The sequence below is a fragment of the Canis lupus genome, chromosome 1 (assembly GCF_003254725.2).
Source record: "Canis lupus dingo isolate Sandy chromosome 1, ASM325472v2, whole genome shotgun sequence".
NCBI classification, from domain to species: domain Eukaryota; kingdom Metazoa; phylum Chordata; class Mammalia; order Carnivora; family Canidae; genus Canis; species Canis lupus.
The window spans coordinates 27,591,772-27,611,981 of NC_064243.1; the positions used below are offsets into that span (position 1 = coordinate 27,591,772).

General features: G+C 39.3%; 1 long non-coding RNA gene across 3 annotated transcripts in view; it reads right to left on the minus strand.

Annotated features, from left to right (window-relative positions):
- The window catches only part of LOC112644154 (uncharacterized), a 51,797-nt gene that overhangs the window by 14,572 nt on the left and 17,015 nt on the right, over positions 1–20,210 (minus strand). For 2 of the 3 annotated variants that reach the window (XR_003126176.3, XR_007412129.1), the window contains exons 1-2: positions 9,327–10,379; positions 6,060–6,183 (exon numbers count right to left, since the gene is read on the minus strand). This is a non-coding gene — a long non-coding RNA (uncharacterized LOC112644154). Of the gene's footprint in view, positions 1–6,059; positions 6,184–9,326; positions 10,380–20,210 lie in introns of those variants that run through there. The other variant, XR_007412130.1, reaches the window with a different exon arrangement.

The window sequence follows — 20,210 nt, forward strand, 5'->3', positions numbered from 1 at the left end:
CTGTTGTATTTTGTCTGTCTAACTTCCTTCTCTCTTTTCTCTAATAAAAGTATACATTTTCCCTAAAAGGAATATGATTTATATGGTTTTAATGAGGCTGATCATACCCACTCCTCTTCTCTAATAGGAGAGGCCAGTGTGATCCTTCCCACTTCCAATATGATTGATTCGGGAATAAACCTATGACCCAAGCAGGATCAACCAGCAGGGACCTTCGCCAAGATTTCCTACATAGAAGTACAATAAGAAAGGGTCTCCTGCTCTCTAGAGTGGCAAGTTATAAGAAAAATGAAATCTGGAGTGGCCTATTGCCATCTTTCCTAACCATAAAAAGAAGCCATTTTACTTATTTATTTTTAAAGATTTTCTTTATTCATTTCAGAGACAGCATGAACAGGAGTGGTGGGGGTATGATGGGAGAGGTAGAGGGAGAAGTAGACGCTCTGTTGAGCAGGCAGCCTGACTCAGGCTCTATCCCAGGGCCCTGAGATCATGACCTGAGCCAAAGGCAGATGCTAACCGTCTAAGCCACCCAGGTACCCCAGAAGCCATTTTATTTAGGTAATAAATACAAAGAAAGCCAATATGTAAAAAAGAAGTCAAGAGAAGTAAGATGGAGACAGAGCTCTGAGAACGAACTTAGAACCCTGGATTCCTTTCTTTTTCTGCTTTCTTTTTCTGCTTTCTAATGTTTATGTTGGGTTTGTTATTTGAAGCTAAAAGTCTCTATTATAGACCAGAAAACAAAAATACCAAAAATCATTCTGGGAAAATCAGAGATACCTGCCTGTGTATAGTTAGGTCTTAGACAGTTTTTAAAGATTTTCCAGATAGTTTTAGCACACTTACTATTTTCACAATTTTTTTACATTGAGTTATTTAGATGATGTCTACAAAGACTTTCACACTCAATTCTTTTAGGTAAACTCTAAATTATTTATTTAAAATATACACAAGCCTTTTGTATACCTACTAGAGTCCTTTCAAACATTTTTACTGATGGATAGTATCTTCATCAATAGAAATTTGTGGAAAGAAGGACAAAATTCAAACCAACCATTTTCCACAGTTTTTATTAACTTTTTAATATCAAGAAAGATATTATGAGGTGAAATGAGTTTTCTGTATGATTTAGGGATTTTGCGTACCCATTATACTAGATGTGGTAAATTTTTTACAGAACTTCATTTTGGGTACTTATCTTAGATTTCCAAATCAATGCAGTTGCCTCTGCATCACTAATACTTGGAATGCTCAGGTACTTTAAAACATCTTATATGTTACGGGTTGTCCTAAGAAAATTCTATGTATGTTTGGTCATTTAAGAGATCCCGTTAAAATTATCAGCATATGACTTTGGCTGCTTTGATATACAAGGTAGATTTCTGTCATCCAATAACCTACCATTTGATTTGTGAAGGAATATCTTCTCAATCAACATATTGTGAATAATTATCAAGGTAAAAAAATAGTAACTGTTCCAAAGATCAGAGCTATGGACAGCACCATATCAGCAGCAAGCATACCTGGCTTGAAGTGTATGTCTAACCTCTACTAGAAAGAAGGGGAGGCAAGAGAGTGGTGGTGAGATGTTAAATTTAGAACTCAGGAAACATGGAATGCATTTGTGTGTATCTAAAAAAGAAGAGAAAATAGTAACTCAAGAAATAACCTTAAGAAATTCGAACTAGGGGCACCTGGGTGGTTCAGTGATTGAGCATCTGCCTTTGGCTCAGGTGGTGATTCCTGGGTCCTGGGATTGAGTCCCACATCGGGCTCCCTGCATGGCACCGGCTTCTCCTTCTGCCTGTGTCTCTGCCTTTCTCTCTCCCTGTCCTTCATGAATAATAAATAAAATCTTTTTAAAAAAAAAGAAATTTGAACTTAAAAATATTTGCATTCTTCACGCTCACAGTTTTTGGGAATTCTTACCACTGGTTGGGACTAAAAAAACAGGAACAAATGAACAGCCATCTGAAGTCATCCCAATTATTGAGAAGCAAATCAAAATAAATAACCTGGGGATGGTTGCTCATGCCCATCAATCATGTTTGTCAAGAAACAAATATATTTCATATTAATCTAGTCAAGACAAATAACCTACTTTACGTTACTGCCATATGCTTGGAAACTACAGCATCTCTCCCTGCCAAAGTCCTGTTGGGTATATACAAGTGTATATGTGTGTAACATTTCATTATTAATCATTTCTATTTTCTTTTTTTTTTTTATCCACTGTAAAGAACAGTTTTCAAAAGTTCAGAAGAAAATACAATACTTCCAGGAGCCACAGCAATCCATCTTCAAACAATATAAATCGAATAACACATGAGTCATACACCAAGTGAGTCAGTCAAATCCCAGGCGAGGCTAAGCTGGTGATTCATCATTAAACTGAATTCATATTCATGTTTTTCTCATCACTTGAAGGCAAACACAAGAGATTAAATTATTTCTTAAATGCATCTTCTTGAGAAACACATTGAAGTCACAAACGAAAATGATATTGTTGGTGCCAAGTTTGCCTGAAGTAAATCAAATACCTCTGCACTGTGTGTGTTCCAGGAGCCACACTGAGGGACACCAACCACACAGGGAAACACAGGACAGAAACCTCAGATGCCAAGTCTTGGCCTCTTAACACATCAGGAGCTTCCCAGGGTGTTCAAAGTAAGGAGGAAACACTGAGTTCCTGTTACCTTCTTGTTCAGTATGGGCAAATGACTACCTCTCCCTGAAACCCATCTGATTCACAATGGTGCAAATTAGCCTCCATGTCCCATCAGGGTAGGGTGAAGATTGAGCATCTTGTTTGCTCTCTGTTCCTTCAAAAGGAAAAGAGAAGAGAGAAATGTCTCTATGCTGGCCCTGTCCCAATGCCTATAATTCCCACTTATTGCTGTTTTTTAATTACAGCATTCATTCTCAATGCTGCTTATCATTACCTGGGGCGCCTGCCTGGCTCAGTCAGAAGAGCATATGACTCTTGATCTTGGGGTCCTGGGCTCGAGCCCCCCTTGTTGGGTGCAGATTATTAAATATATAAATATACAAACATAAAAGGTAGCTGTTTAAATATATAAATAACAAATAAATAAATAAAATATCATTCCCAGAGTCATATCCTAAAACAACTAAATTCCAGCTTGGGGAGGTGGGGTATAGGCACCCATGTGATTTTTTTAAAAGTTACCCAGGCAATTCTGACGTGTAGCCAGGGTTGGGAGCCATGAGAATAGTTGGTCTTATGGTATGGATTCCATACCAGAGGCTTTGGTATCACCTGGGAACTTGTTAGAAATGAAATTCTTAGGCCCAACCTCAGACAGACTGAGTCAGATACATTGGGGGCAGGATTCAGCAATCTGATTGGCACTTTAACAAGCCCTCTAGGGAATGCTGATGTAAGCTAAGCTTCTAGAACGCTGCAATGGAATAAGGTACTAAAGATCCCAGTTAAAACTCAACGATATCTAGAAATGGCAACATGTTAAAGTACTGGACTGACAGTAGCACTTTAGATGGAATTAGCTTACCATTTTAATATAGCACTTATTTAACCTGTTCCTGAAAGAATGTGACAGAAGATACATAAGCTGAGACGAAAAAAGAAAGTAGAATGGGGGAATCTAACCAGTACTGTCCGATACAAATACAATATGAGCCACAGATGCAGACCACTATGTAAAGTTATCCAGCTTCTACATTAAAAAAGAAAAGGAAATAGGTAAAATTACATTAGATAATATATTTATTTACCTCAACATCTCCAAAATGTTGTCATGTCAATGTTAATCAGTATAAAAGTTACTGATGTTTTACATTCGGTTTTCATACTAAGTCTTCAAAACCTGGTATGTTTTTTACACTTAAAGCACATCTCAATTTGGACTAAATACATTTCAAGTGCTCAGTAACCTGCATGTGGTCAGTGACTATCATATTAGATAGGAACCTCTAGATCAGTGCTTCTCAAACATTTATATGCAGGTGAATTACCTAGAAATCTGATTTAGATCTAGGATGGGGCTGGAGATACTATTCTCTTTTAAATTCCCAGGCCTCCAACTGCATAATTGGCTGGGCCAAATGAAAACTGCAAATGCTTAACACCTTGCTATTATCAAAAAAACAAGAAATAACAAGCATGTAAAGGAAAAGGAGCCCATTATGCTCTGTTGGTAGGAATGTAAATTAGTACAGCCCCTATGGAAACAGTATGAAGTTCCTCCCAAAATTAAATGTAAAAATACCATACAATCTAGCAATTCCATTTCTAGGTATTTATCCAAAGAAAATGAAAACTCTAACTCAAAAAAATATGCACCCCTATGTTCAACACAGCATTATTTACAATAGCCAAGATATGGAAGCAGCCTAAGCATCAGATGATAAATGAATGGTTAAAGTTGTAGTAAACCCAGTGGAGTATATAGGCAATGGAGTATTACTTGGCCATAAAAAGAAATAAATCTTGTCATTTGCAACAATATGGATGGACCTAGAGGATGTTATGCTATGAAATAAGTCATACAGAGAAAGGCAAATACCATATGATTTCATTTATATGAAATCTAAAGAACAAAGGAAAACACCAAAACAAAACAGTAACAGACTGAGAGATACAGAAAACAAACTGGTCCCCAGAGGAGACGGGTGTGAATGTCTGGACATAACAAGTAAATAGGATAAAGATGTTCAATCTTCCAGTCATAAAATAAATAAGACACAAGGATGCAATGTACAGAATAGAGAATACAGTCAATAATAGTATAATAACTTTGTATGTTGACTGATGGTAACTAGACTTATCGTGATGACCATTTCATTATATATAAATATCAAATCACTTGTACACTTGAAACTAATACAATATTGTATGTCAATTACTCTTCAACGTAAAAAAAAAGGAAAAAAGAAAATGCAGGTCTTCTTGTTTAAAAAGAAAAAAAAAATGCCTTAGAGAATACTAATATGTAGAATTTTCTCCTTTCTTCTGTGGTCCCCCTTAAACCTGCCATAGTATTTTTTATTTGCTATTTAAGTCCCATTCCCTGGGGCATAGATGGGATGAGGTGGCAGGAGAGACACTCAGGGATTGAGTGCAGACCCCCACAGGAGAGTAGGTGATGCTGCTCTCAAATCTGTCATGTGCAAATGTGCCACTTCATCCAGTACACTTCTCATTATTGCTGTTGTTCTTTTTGTTTGAAAACCTGGAACTCTATTTACAGAAGGTGTGAAACTATGAAAATAACTCTGATCTTCCCTTCAGACAAAATACAGGTTTTGAGTTAGGTTGACTATAGAAATAGGAAAACAAGATAATCCTAAAGTTTCCAACATTTTATACCACAAGAGTAGGATTTTTTTTTTCTGCTTCCATAAAAGAGATAAATTGCCTCTTTCAAACCTCAGTCCCTTTATTTCCAAAAGAAGAAGGCAGGACTGTGAGAACCCTGGCAGTTTGGCTCAGAGACAAATGAGCTGCTCTCTTAAATAGTGGGAGTTGTCAAGAGAATCACAACAGGGAACTCTGACTTTTTCTTCCTCAACTCCTTCTCCTGACATGATGATCCAAAAACACAGAGGACCTGACCGTATGTCAGAAATGGTATAGGAAAATGACCTGTGGGAATGATCAGAAACTACTGTTCTAGCTTTATTTATTTATTTATTTATTTATTTATTTATTTATTTATTCTAGCTTTTTTTATTAACTGGTTGACAATCTTCTTTAAATCACAAAGCTTCTGAGATGACCTAAAAGTAATATATGCCAAATAAGAATAAAATTAAACACCAAGAAAGGTATACATTGTATTATATTGTTAGAATCAGAGGGAAAAAACAGGACTCAAATTCATAAGCCAAAAGGTCCAACAGAGTAGCAATAATTGGTTCTGAAGTGTTTCTGAGCTTTTTGCCCTCAAAGTAAAAATGGAAATATTGTCATGTACATGTTTTCATGTACATGTTTTCTCCATGAGGAGAAAAATACCAGTTTCCTAGAAAGAGCAAAACATATTCAGTACTTAAGTCTAAAGGAAATTACTCACCTGGATGTGAGGAATTATGACAGACAATATCCTCCCTAATATTAGTCAGGTTTGGGGGAAGATGCCAAGACAATCTGCTTTGGCTGCTCCTCATGGCTTCTTTCAGTAAAAGGCAAAAGGACAACTGAAAATATAAAACAGAAATAATACATCTATATTCTCTGCCAATTCACATCTCTGATTCCATTCCCTATTTGGTGATTACTATATAGAACTACAGTATATAGTATGTGTTTTCCCACAACAGGGCTTGATAATCGGTAGGGACAGTGAACAGGCAGACACAGACACCAGATTGTGTGGGTCGTGCTAGTAAGCATCGTACAATCTCTCTCTCTCTCTTTTTTTTAAAGATTTTGTTCATTTATTCATGAAAGACACACAGAGAGAGAGGCAGAGACCCAGGCAGAGGGAGAAGCAGGCTCCCTGCAGGGAGCCCAATGTGGGACTCAATCCCAGGTCTTCAGGATCAGGCCCTCGGCCGAAGGTGGAGCTAAACCGCTGGGCCACCCAGGGATCCCTGTACAATCTCTTTGAGGAGACAAGGTCTACTGTTGATTGGTTATCTGACACTATGTCAAGCTGCAACAAAAACAGAATAAATAGACATGGCCCATAATTAAGGGAACAGGATCCCATACGAAGATCAAATCCTTAACACATGTTATTGCTCTTCATGAGATTGGCAACCATCTTCACCTTCCATCTTTTGGAAAGAAAATATTCCTTTTTTTATACATAGAGTAGAAGTTGGGTAATGCAAAGGATGCTAGACATTGCCAAACCTGCACCAGTGACTACAGTTGGACTGGTGGTCTCCTGGAACCAGGTATAGACCCTCTGGATTCATGTAAATGATTCAGCCTATAAATAAAATGTCAGCCTGGCCAGCATGAAGATGCTGATGCTAAAGAAATTATTAAGCAGAACCCAAGACATGACCAAAGAGCTCATTTTAACAAATGTAGCTATAACTTAAGCTCTTATTTCAGCACTAAATCAATGCCTCTTACAGACATAGTGTCATTAAGAACTGTAGAGAAATATCAGTAAATATCTACCACTAAAATGAATTACAAAGTCCTTTATTGCATTGTTAGTTTGTAGACCTTAAAATCAAGTTATATCGATGAGTGTGTGAAATAACACAGGAGTAGTGAACAGTAAAAAGATGGCGGGGGTGGGCTCAGATACCAGGAGAAAGGGAAAGTGAAGTTTTTGCAGCCTGAAGAGAAAAACTGACACTGGAAATATAAACACAATGAACTTAAAGTTCTAAAATCCTATGAGAATATGATCATAAAGGAAGTAATAGATTTTAGTCTTCAAATCAACTTTCTCATGTCTGTTTTAGGTATGAAAAATTCTGCATGACCACTTCAGTTTGTAAAGTTTATGTATAAACTCTGGAATTTAAACAAAATACCATCACTTTCATGTACTAAGAGTTTATCATTTTGCCATAAAATTGGAACTCTAATTTCCTGAGAACTTATGGAAGACATTTTTAAATCCCACAGAAAGGTTAAAACATGTGTTTATAGCCACTCTTCTTTTAATTAGATTTTTTAAATCATTTTTTATTTGGGCTATTCCAGTAGTTATTATTTTAATTAAATTTTTTACTGCTAGTACTCATTTTAATGCACTGAATGTAATTCCTAATGAAAGGAAGGCAGTTTAATATCATCTGAAACTCGGTGGAGCCTTTGTAAAGCTAATTCTTCTCCAAGGATGGATCTTAAAAATGCCTCGACCTCATAGACTTGGATCCAAAGTTAGGTCAGTTTCACTTGGATGCTCAGTGACCCACAAAGAGGATTACCACCAGCTTTATGGGGCAAAGCAATATTGCCTGAGTCTAATAAATTCTTACTGTCCACCCAAATCTTCAGTAGTTTAGAGGAGTTCACCCTCACTCTCCTCTTTCCAACTTCATAGCAGAAAGAATAACCTTCAGATGTAGGTTTCCACAGAGCCCAGCCTGTTCCATCCAGGGCCTGGCATTGCTATGAAGTCAGCTCTGTTTCTCTGCTCTCCAGGGAAATATGTGAGTACATGACACTCTCCCTCTATTGTACCTATTACAGTTTGTAATCATACACTGGTGTGATTATTTAACAATATCTGTTTCTTCCAACCTGACCTATGTGCCCAAAGGGGGAGCAGAGTGTTTCATTTGCACACTGTTGTGCCCTGTGCTGGTCACGCACTTACCAAGCACACAATGAATGTTTGTTGACTGAAAAACGAAAATTTAAACTGGGAACATTACAGCAAGCATCATGATGTCTATCTCACCCCCAATCCAAATGGTGAAAACTAAGAGGAGTTGATCCTGATTCTCACTTACAGGTTGCTTAAATTTTTAAAAATATGTCCTAGATAACAGTTTAGGTAAAAGCATTTAGTTAGAAAAGGATGCTCTGATTTAGTAAGCTCTATGTGGTAAACAGTGAACAGGAGCAAGCCACTGCATAATGCTAGGAAGTGCATTAGCTAAGGAATAAAAACAAAGAAGTAGAACATAGAGGTCTGACCCAGAATTGCCCAGGGACTTTCCAGGGCAAGAGGCCTCACAACCAAATTCTATCCCATATTGGGAGAATTGCTTTTTCACTCTGGGATTGTGTCCATCCTGGAGAATGCCAGAGGCGTAGACTCTCTGATCTTTCCTTCACCTCCTTAATCTTGTCTCTCATTTTCTACCTCCTCATACCCAAAACTGGGGGGGTAGAGGGGGAGCTAAGGAACAACAGGAGAGACCCCTTTAATGAAGAGATTGTATTTTCCTGTTTCCTTTCTTAATTTCTTGACAGAGGACCTTGACATTTTCCCTGTTAGGATTTTTTTTTTTCCAGTATACATAAAGGAGAATCCACCCTCAGTCTTCAGTCATTTAAGTGATATGTGTTATGTTTTTGTTTTTTAATGATTAGGTTTCAAAGCTTTAGAATATCTTACTCCATGCAGAAGAACAAAACTTCCAGCCAGGGAGTCAGCCAGTAAATTTCATTTAAGCTTTCCTAAAGGAAAAAGGCAGTTTGCAGGAGGAACTGCAGAATAAGATCACTCCTTTCTGAAGGGCAGCCAAGTCCTCAGGGGCCTCTGAACACCCTGGGTCCCCGCGTCCTCACCCACACACCCATGAGCCAAGGCGCACTTGGCACATAGCAGGTCAAACGTGGGGGCCCCGAGGAGGATTAGGGGGAGGCTGCTGTGGATTCTGATGAAAGGGAGGGTGAGGAAGAAGGAGAGAATACTCACGTGAAACTCCCAAAGGTGCTGCTTTTACAGGGAAGCTTATTGTGTTTTCAGCGTGAAGCTGTGCTCTCATCGCCGCGCTTGCGTGCGAGGGTGTGGGGCACGCTCGTTTACAGCTGCTGACCCACGCTTCAAAACCCAACGCTTTGTTGCTGATTCAAACTGTCCATTTCTCCGATGGGTTTGAACACTCTATTCCCCGTCTTAAATGAAGCCTCGGGGCGCCTGGGCAGGGGCTCCTGTGCCCACCACACAGCACGTCCTGCCTCCTGAGCCCTGCACTTTTCATAGCAACAATTCCAGATTCCCCGTTCTCCCCCACCCACTCCCTCTGTCCCCAGATCTGAGATACCCAGTGAGCTGATTTACAGATGTGACAAGCTGGGAAGAGACAAAGGAGCCGTCACTGGGAGTTGATATTGGAAACCAGATTCAATGCCTTTAGCCCAGAGAAACCACCCTCTAAAGGTGACAATTTCAAGGGTATCGGGTAGGAAGGTGCCCTGAGTCAGAGAAGGTGAGAGGATATTAAGGGCTAACTAACGATGGTGACTATAGGGTTGAGCGGTGGGGGTGGGGGTGGGGGTGGCCATGATCCTTGGAACACACAAATACACCCAGAAGAAGATCAGTCTGGTTGGTAGTACAGATGACATTGGTGGAACAAACACATACACACAAATAGAAATAAGCATTTGGTAAATATGACCAAAGCAAGCAAATGAGAGCTGTTTGGGCTGGTAGTGTTCCCTACACTTTATGTCAAGGGTTGAAAAGGTGCAGTCGCCCCCGCCTGAATACACCTTTGTTCATACTCCAACAGCAGAGAGCTCACTACTCAACCTGTCAACCACAGCTCCCTTGAGAGAAATCCTGGTCACTCAAATTCCTCCTCCACATATGCTTTTTCTTAAGACCTGGATCTTAATGCAGGTGGTTTGAACTCTGTTTATTAACTTAAGCTACAGAGAAACTCCTTAATTTTCCATCCTCTAAGGGCATACTGACTAATTTTCCTTTTCCCTTTTTCCCTTCCTCAGTGAATTTTCCCAGTAATCCTTGGGGCGAGGCAGGGATTACTTTAATAGCCTGAGAATTACTTGAATTTTCTTCTCTCAGTAATCTTTAGCCATGAAGTTAATCATTACTCTTAAAGGAGGTCACTATAACTTAGAATTGGCAATAGAACTGAACTTTTTCTCAAAAGAACCTAAAGCCTTCAAAACCCGGCCAAGTTTTGCAGCCATCCAAAAACCTTTCCCTTAAGTCAGCAGTGGGAGGCAGGTGACAGGAATGGGCAGGCCCAGCTGAGATCACAGCTAGCTAGTTATAGGCCAAGCAATATGGAGCAAAACCAGCACCATGGTTATTCCAAGACAGGCCTCATTTGGTCTTATTCCATCTTTGCCACAACACCTCTATGTTACTCTTCCTCTTCTTTGGCCTTTTTATACAGAGGAACATATCAGTGATGAACTATCACATATCACCTTATTTTCTATGTATTTTAGTTTGCCAAACACATATGCTGGGTCAGATGTCCTTGTGTCTGACCTCTTCCCCTGTCTCTGGTTCAGTATTCTCCCCAGGTCCCCAAAATCTAACCCAGCCTCTCCCTCTGGTGCCCCCCACCTCCATTTCCTCTTCTCCCCACCACTGAGACTCACTTATGTGGCATAGTGCCACCTAACCACCACCGATCCGGGGTCTCACCCCCTAACCACTCATTCCTAAGAGGATCAGTTTTTAATAAAGCTTCAGGGAGTCTCTAAAACAAGACTGTCTGATGCAAACAGGAAGCAGTTTTATGCATAAATGGCCTATGGAAACAGAGAAATCAAAAAGTTCTAGCTTTAGGCATCAGTGTGGGCAGAAGAGAAATCCATCCCTGTGAGCAAATGGCCACTGGAGTATGAATCCTCCACCTATAGTTGGGCTGTGCTCCAGAAGGAGCAAGGATAGGCAGAGGGTCGCCACCATAGCCACATGTGCACTAGGTGTTTTACGGGTATTAATTCTATGTCATTCCACAAATATCAGGAGCTGACCACGTGCTTGGCACTATGATGTGCGCCATATAAGCAAGATAAATCTGTTTTCTGTCCTCATAGAGCTTGCTGTTTAATGGGTAAAAGATGCAATGTGATATGGCAGAGAAAACAGTGGTATTGGGTATTGGGGTCCTACAGGAGGATTCCTACCCAGATACAGGAAGATTCTGGAAGTGGTGACATCTCAGTTGGGGACTGAAGGCTGGGCAGGAATTATTCAAACAAAACTGAGGATTCGGAGGGAAGAGTTTAATCTTGACCAGAACCCCGTGAAGGATGTATGACTGGCTCTACCTTCCTAGGAAGATAATCAAGCCTCTTAGAAGCTAAAGACTCCTGGTATCAAATCCAGTCAGCGGTGGGTATGGTCTTGGTCCTCAGGGCAATTGAAGCCCAACGCTGGGCTGGTTCCTTGCGCCATGCCAGGCCTCTAGCTGCACCTCCCCTCTCTACCTGTTCCCAGTCCTCAGAGAAACACCTGACAGGATGGAAATGTCTGGTTAGAAATGAGGGCCAGGGGGATCCCTGGGTGGCTCAGAGGTTTAGCGCCTGCCTTTGGCCCAGGGCATGGTCCTGGAGTCCCACGTCAGGCTCCCTGCATGGAGCCTGCTTCTCCCTCTGCCTGTGTCTCTGCCTCTCTCTCTCTCTTTTTCTCTCTCTCTTTCTCTCATGAATAAATAAAGTCTTAAAAAGAAAGAAAGAAAGAAAGAAGAAAGAAAGAAAGAAAGAAAGAAAGAAAGAAAGAAAGAAAGAAGAAAGAAAGAAAGAAGAAAGAAAGAAGAAAGAAAGAAAGAAAGAAAGAAAGAGAAGAAAGAGAAAAAGAAAGAAAGAAAGAAAGAAAGAAAGAAAGAAAGAAAGAAAGAAAGAAAGAAAGAAAGAAAGAAAGAAAGAAGAAATGAGGGTCAGACAATGCTGACCAGTGAGGATTTTATCACAGAGCAGTAAGGCCACAACAGGGTTGTGTGTCCTTCAGATCACCTCAGAGTTCCTCTCCAAGGACAAGTTCTCATGCCCAAGCTACACATAGTACATCAACTTATTCCTGAAAAAGTGCCTGCAAAAGATTTTTAAAAGCAAAAGAGAAGCTTTATATAGAACAGACCTGTCACAAGTACCTTTAAAGCAGATTCTTGTGAACACTGTAACATCTCCTTACTCTTAAAATGAGGTACACCTGGAATACTGGGAAGTGGCTTTTCCTATCATAGTGAATCTCAGGAGATAAGAGACGATCAGAGGCAGTCAGGGAAGAAATGACCTTGATAAAACAGTTGACTTTCATTCTAGCCCCATTCATAGGCTGGAATGACTCCGAGAAGAAAATTAAGTGACTGACGTAAATGGCCATCCCTAAGTATATTTACTTAAATCCTGAATGGCAAAAGGCAAACATTGTAGATATTAATGAAGAAATAAAACAAACATTTGACTTTTTTTTTCTTTACTCAATGATAATCACCTTGTTTGAAAGCCCGCTTGCCAGATTTGAGGCCAACTTCTCACAGATCACACAATGGCTTTCCAGGAGATGAAAATTTCCTTTTTACGTAAAGACGATGCAGATAATACGTTCAAGACGCACAGATGTGGAGGAGACCTCTCTACAGGAAGCCTATTGGCTGTGCAGGTAACAAAAAATAACACATATAGTGCTTTACTTTTCACTCAGTGGCAAGGCAGGCAAGGCGATTCAGCCTTCAGAAGGGTCCAGCGGTGCTCTCAAGGGGATTTAGGTAATATGTGTCATGGGTGCAAGACTCACACACCTGCTGACTGGCATGGCTATTTCCAAAGCCACCAAAAAGCTTCATTTCGGTGAGGCTACTTTCCTCCCTCAGGTCTCTTCCCTTCTTTGCATCACCAAGTTCAATAAGCCCTCTATTGAAGGAATCCCTTCTGGCTATGGCCCTGAGGGCCATTAGCAGGCTGCTGATGTGAGCCTGGCTGCAGACAGCCCAGTTGCCTGCTCACTCTCCTCTCCAGAAAGCATGAAAGGCATTCGCCTTAACCTAATGCTCCTCACACACATTTCTAGTCCTACAGAAATGAGGATTATCCCCAGCCTCTCCAATGAGTTTCAACTCCCTTAAGTAGGAAAAAAAGAAAGAAAAAAAAAGATGTTTAGACATGTCTCTCTCAGTGTCATTGGAATAAAGACATTGTTTAGTTCTGCCATTACACTGCATGCTGGATTTCCCATATGTCTCTGTTGAAATCCGATCTGAATTAGTCTTCCATTAGTCCTCTCTCTTCTTTTCTCCCTCCACCCCACCCCCCACCATCACCCCTACCACCACCAGGGTGAACATTGAGGTAGGTCAGAAATAAACCAATGAGCTAAGACCATGCCTGCTCTTTATTCAATCTGAATGTAAATTTTAAAAATTAATTAATAAAAGAAGAGAAAATAGACAGAAAATAAATTAATTAAGTAAGTAAGTGAGTAAGTTTGGAGGGCTCACACATATATTATCATATCCTGGGGCTGATATCTGGCCTAAAGGGCTTTGTTCCAAAGCTGGCTTCCACTCCAGGCTCAACACACGTTGGAACCTTTGACCAAAGAATAATAAGAATGCCCGGTGTCGGGCACCTGGGTGGCTCAGTAGTTGAGTGTCTGCCTTTGGCTCAGGTCATGATCCCAGGGTCCTGGGATCGAGTCCTGCATCAGGCTACCCACAGGGAGTCTGCTTCTCCCTCTGCCTGTGTTTCTGCCTCACAGTCTGTGTCTCTCATGAATAAATAAATAAAATCCTTAAAAAAGAGAAAAAGAATACTCGGTGTCACTTTAGCTCTTACAGTTTAACTTTAACTTGCTTTTCATTTTGAACTAGACAAAGATAGCCTCTGGAGATAAATGCAGATGTGAGCGTAGGAAGGAACTAGCACCCATTTTGCCCCTGTTGCCTCTCCCAGCCTAGGGCAGTGGTCAAAAAGCATGGATTCTGGAGCCAAGTTGCCCATGTTCACACCCCAAAACAGTACTTTATAGCAATAGGAACTCGACCACTTTACCTGGCCTCTGCCCCTCTTGGTCCTCATCTGTAAGATAGGGAAAGAGTGCCAAACTCTTAGGGCTGCCAGGAGGATCATATGATTTAGTATGTGTCAAGCACTTAACACATGGTAATCCGCAGTAAATACTGACTGGTTACACAAGGGGAGACAAGGGCTGACCTCAGCCAGTAAAGGTTGCTGTTCTCCAAATTTAAAAAAAGAAAAAAAGAAAAGTAGAATTTAAACAGTTCATCTTTTTTTTTTTTTCATGTTTTCTCTTAATATTGTATTGGAGGCATAGAAAGCATTTTGAGGTTTGTACTCTAGAAAAGCTATGCATGGTTGAGAGACTTTTACAAAATAAATATAAAGTTGGATATAGCCTCCAACTGTGGATGTGAAAAGACCTGGTTTAGGCATTCTCCAGAGATTTCCTTGTGAAAGATGAATTATCCAGCCAGATCATGAGTCCTGGTGATCTATAAATAAATCTCTTTCTTCAAATTACATTGTTAGAAGATAGCCATTTACGTTTGTGGCTTTTCATAAAAATTAACTGATGTTGTTGCATCTCTAGAATCTGTCATTCTAAGAAGGAAAGGCTTCATCTATAACTTGTCCCCACATTTATATCCTGTCCCTGTTTAAATATATTAAATGTCAAGTCGCAGGGTAAGGATCAATGCAAGTGCAATCTGCAAGTACGAGAAAGTACTATGCCTGTTTGACAGTGAGTGCCCAGATTAAATGTTGAACAAAAAATAATAAAAAAATAAAAAATAATAAATAAATAAATGTTGAACAAATTGCTGAATGAATGAATGAATGAATGAATGAAACAGTTCAACAGTGAAGCAATGAGTTGTTTTAGCAGAAAGTATATTTCACTTGGGAATAATAAGAGATGGCTTTCCAGATAACATTTAACCTAAGAGTTATTATTCCCACATATAAAACCAGGAGGTTATGGAAACTTCTCCCTTCCACAACCACAGTACAATTTCACAGACATTCACAAGCATTTGATAGCAGACATCTGAGCAAAAGGCACCCATGGCATCAATCTGCCTTGCAAAGAGTTGCATTTGCAGCATTCCCAGTATCTGCTCACTTCAAATGGTAGGACAACATGTTGTTTAACCAGTAATTACATTTTTATGAAATTAAGAAAATTAAGCCCTGAGTTTTCTAAGCCAGTATCTAAAAGCAAAACTCTAGGATCTGCTCTTTTTTAAAAAAGATTTATTTATTTATTTATTTATTTATTTATTTATTTATTTATTTATGATAGACAGAGAGAGAGAGAGAGAGAGAGGCAGAGACACAGGAGGAGGGAGAAGCAGGCTCCATGCTGGGAGCCCGACATGGGACTCCATCCCTGGACTCCAGAATCGCATCCTGGGCCAAAGGCAGGCGCCAAACCGCTGAGCCACCCAGGGATCCCCCTAGGATCTGTTCTTAAATGGGATTTCTTTCTTTCTCCCACCTATGCTGTCAACCTTTGGAATGTGGATAAGCTGTAAAGGTCCTCCTAGCTTCTCCATTTCATGTGTCTGACCTTGAGAGGCTCTCTGCTACTGCTATTCTGGCTAGTGGCCAGGTCAACAGTTCAGCTCAAGAAAGATTTTATTATTCTGTGATGGGCTCAGGGTCCCTCATGTGCTTTTCTTTAGACCCGCTGAGAAGCTTTGACTTTGGCCCCTTCCCACCTAAACAAAAATGCCAGGCCTCCTGGTCAACCAAAGAGCCCCACCCTTGACTCCACAGTTCCAAAATCTTCAGTAATCAAGCTTCTCTGTCTTGTTGGTGACATCCCAAACATTCTGCCTGAAATTGCACACATAACATACATAGATCCATGTCATCTCAAATCTTGTCTCACATTGTTACCTTCCTCTGATCTGAAAATTCCAATCTCTGGCATCATCAGTAACTTAGATGATTCCTCTCTAGATTCTGGGTCCCCATAACCTGCTTGACCCTTCTCAGTACATCTAGAGGTGCTAGCAACTTATCTCGCCCCTATAGATTTAGAGAGGAAAAAATGCTTAGTTCAGAGTCTTCATACAAAGATCTGCTCCTTTCTCTGAGTGTGATTTTCCCTCATTTCTTTTACAAAAATTTTCCCTTTACTCTTGTATGCCAGCAAGAATGAAAGGTCATCATAGGCTGTCTAGAACTGGAGAAGAACCTGATGACATTTTTTAACATCTATCAACGTTGTCCTGCTGCATCCATTATTATGGATCACACATAGGAAGATGGAGAAATAACTTCTGAAAGGCATACTAGAACCACCCAATAAATATGGAAAGGTCTACATTATTTGAGTTTTTCCAGCCAAATTATAATTATTTCTTGATCAATAATGAAATAGTATGCTAGTCCATATTCTGGGTAGGCTTCCTGCTTGTTTTGTGTGGTCTTATACAAGAATGCAAATACCATAAGAGGCAGAGAAATCTCCTAAGGGAGGCTTTCGAACAGAAACAGGTGCTAACATCTGCCATTAATGTGCATAGAAGGAAAATGAAATTAAATAGAATTTCTTGAAAGTTCCCATTGGCTACCTCAAGGTATGCCTGAACCAATTTGGAAAGATACTAGATCCAACAATTAGATTGATTCCCTATCCCTAAGACACAATTGCAAATAAACTGTGTACTTTCCTCCTGTTTCTTACTATTTTCTTTCCAACTTTGGGAACTCTTAGTACACAAGTGGCATCGTTGGAAGACCGACATGAAGATCCTTGAGGAAAGACCGGCCATTCATTAATAATGATGACTCATTAAAAGCCAGATGCTTACTTAAAACATTCCACAAAAATGCTATGGAGACCTCTTCTACATGCTACTCAAAGTTTAATACTTAAACCACATTATGGTCCAGTGCCTTCAGCTCTGTCCTGCCCTACAGCATGTACCCAAGTTTCTCATAAATTAATGGGTCATTCATCACACTAGAGCTCACCCACTTCCCTAGAATTCAGGATTTACTGCCAACATTCTCACTCTTCCACAAAATTAGTATAGCACTATTAGGACCTGGTGTACTCTGAAAACATCCAGCAATCATAATTACACATTTAAAACTTTGAATCCAAGAAATATTAATTAAAAAGATAAAAGGTAGAGCAAAAGGGATCACTGTGTATAGTTCTAATTAATCTATCTTAACTCTTTCTCATTTTCAAAAACTTAGAGATAGTGACTCAAAATAAATCAATTATTAGAAGAGTAAGAAAAAAATGACCTTTTAATAAACACTTGTTTATTCCAGCAGCCTTTCATAAGCTATCCAATTTAATTCTCCCAAAGACCCTCCAAGGTATGCATTACTATCCTTACTTTATAGGCAATGAAATTAAAGCTCAGAGAAATTACCCCAACTTTCGTATACAATGGATATATAAGCACTAAAATAGATATATAAGCAAGCACTAAAAACTATATATAGAATCAAGATTCAAATCCAGGAATGCCCAACCCAGAACTTTTCCACTAAACACATATTGTTTTCCTAAAATCAATTGATAGTGGCTATTTTTAGAATCATCAATCAATATTTTCCCTTTTACATGAATAATAAAGTTAAATATACATTATTGACAATGCTCATTCTTAAAGGAGAAATTTTCCAAAACCAGTAGTTCCACACCTGGCTAATCACCAAAATTACCTGGAGAGCACTTAAAACATTTCCTAGGCCCTAGTTACTGCAGAACTACTGAGTTAGAATCTCTGAAGATGGACCCAGGAATCCCCCTAAGTAGAATGCTCTCAAGACAATTTTCATAATCAGCCAATTAGGGAGCCATTGACTCTTACAGCAGTAGAGATAAAAAGCAACACTACCACTTGGAGACACAATGCATTATGCTTTCCAAAATATTACAACATCCTTTGTTTCATCTTATCTGCATAAGTCTACTGGGCGGGATGTGGGAGCAGATATTTTTATCCTCCTTTGATACAAGAGAAACAAATAAAAGGAGGGAAACTTGAATTCTCTTCTTCCATCTTCTTAGGTAAAAATGGATCACCTAGGAAAACCAAACTGGGTTTGGATATACACCATAAGGAATATAAATTTCACTGGATGTGCCCCCCCCCCATCTTCTCCTTTCTCTGGGATAATTGGTTGGACAGTATTAGAGGATGAATTGTATCCTCACAAAATTCATATGTGGATTTCCTGACCCCAGTACTTCAGATTGGAATCTTATTTGGAAGTAGGATTGCTGCAGATGTAATTAGTTAAGCTGAGATCATACTGGAGTAGGGTGGACCCTTAATCTAATATAACCAGTGTCCTTATAAAAAGGAAAAATTTGTACATATGTACACATATGGAGATGAAGGCAGAAATTGGGATGACTCTATAAACCAAGGAGATGCTAAGGATTGCCAGCAAACCAACAAAATCAGAAAGAGGATGGAACAGATTCTCCTTCACAGCCTCAGAAGGAGCCAACATGCTGACACCTTGATTTAGCTTCCGGAGCTGTGAGATAATAAATTTTATAATTCAAACCACCCAGTTGGTAGTACCTTGTTACAGCACCCCTAGCAATATAACACATGGGATATAACTCCCACTTGCATGAACAGATTTCTAGTTAATATTTCCATTAGATGAAAAAAAATAAGTTTACTTATCAAAATATTTCTGAAAGGCAATTGTGATCATCATAGTGCTTAGAAGATAGAAGTATCTCTACAATGAATTAACTCAGAGAAATAGCTGCTCACTCAATTTTTTTTGGTGTTTTGAATAACAGTACTAATAAAAGAGTGAAAAAGTTAAATATCCTTACACATCCTACCCTTAGTATTTTTCTCCCAACTATTTAGTAGAAGAGCATCAATTTGTATGTCTCTACTGTAATCAAGGAATTGTATAATATAGATAATCACGAGCCAAGGCTTCATTCCATTTACCCCCAATGTTATACCCTGGTACTCCCAGGCTTCTGGGCTGAGGAGACTTCATATTTTTTCCCATCTCCCACTCAGATGTGTAGAAGTAGTTACTCTTCAATTTTACAGTGAACACCATATGATGGGTCCCAAAGTCTATGTAGATGTTTCAGAAAGAATTTAGCCTCAAGATACAATTTATTTAGTAAAATAAATTGAACTTAACATGTCTTGGTTTAAACAAAAATACTCCGGAGTAAGAGCTTGAAGGGTTTGTCAGACATTTGCCAACTTCCCTCTCTCTTTCTCTCAGATAGTTCTGTATGTCATTTTTGCAACCACACACCCACTGTTTTGGTTGACAAGTCCTTTGAACTCATTTCTCTTCAAATAATAAGCATTCTTTCCAATGTTTAATAAAATGTTTTATAAAACCAGCATTTTATGCATATGTGACAGTTCACATTATAAAACCTGTTTTGGGGATATATCTTATGAGTGATTTTTATGATGCAAGTCGTTTTTATGATAAGCTATGTGACCAAGTAATGACACCCACAGTGTACAGAGATTATGTCAACATAACTAGTGTTTAGTCGATTATATAACATTTCCAGTACCTGAATGTTTGGCAATATGTTGACCAAATATATATGTGTATCTTCTCTTAGTTTGATATATCATGCTCATGTTGTATTTTAAAGGAACCCACCATGAATTATTAAATCAAAAACACAGTTCACTCAATTCAATGTGTGCTCTCAAATGATGACATAACAGGGAGGCTCAAAGGAGTCTCAGAATCTGGCTTGAAGTCCGAAGTCACTCCCATAATATCCCTTCAATCCAGAGTACATTAATGGTATTTCATGCTTTATACTTACCTGTGTAATGACAGATCAAGCCTAAATTAGGAG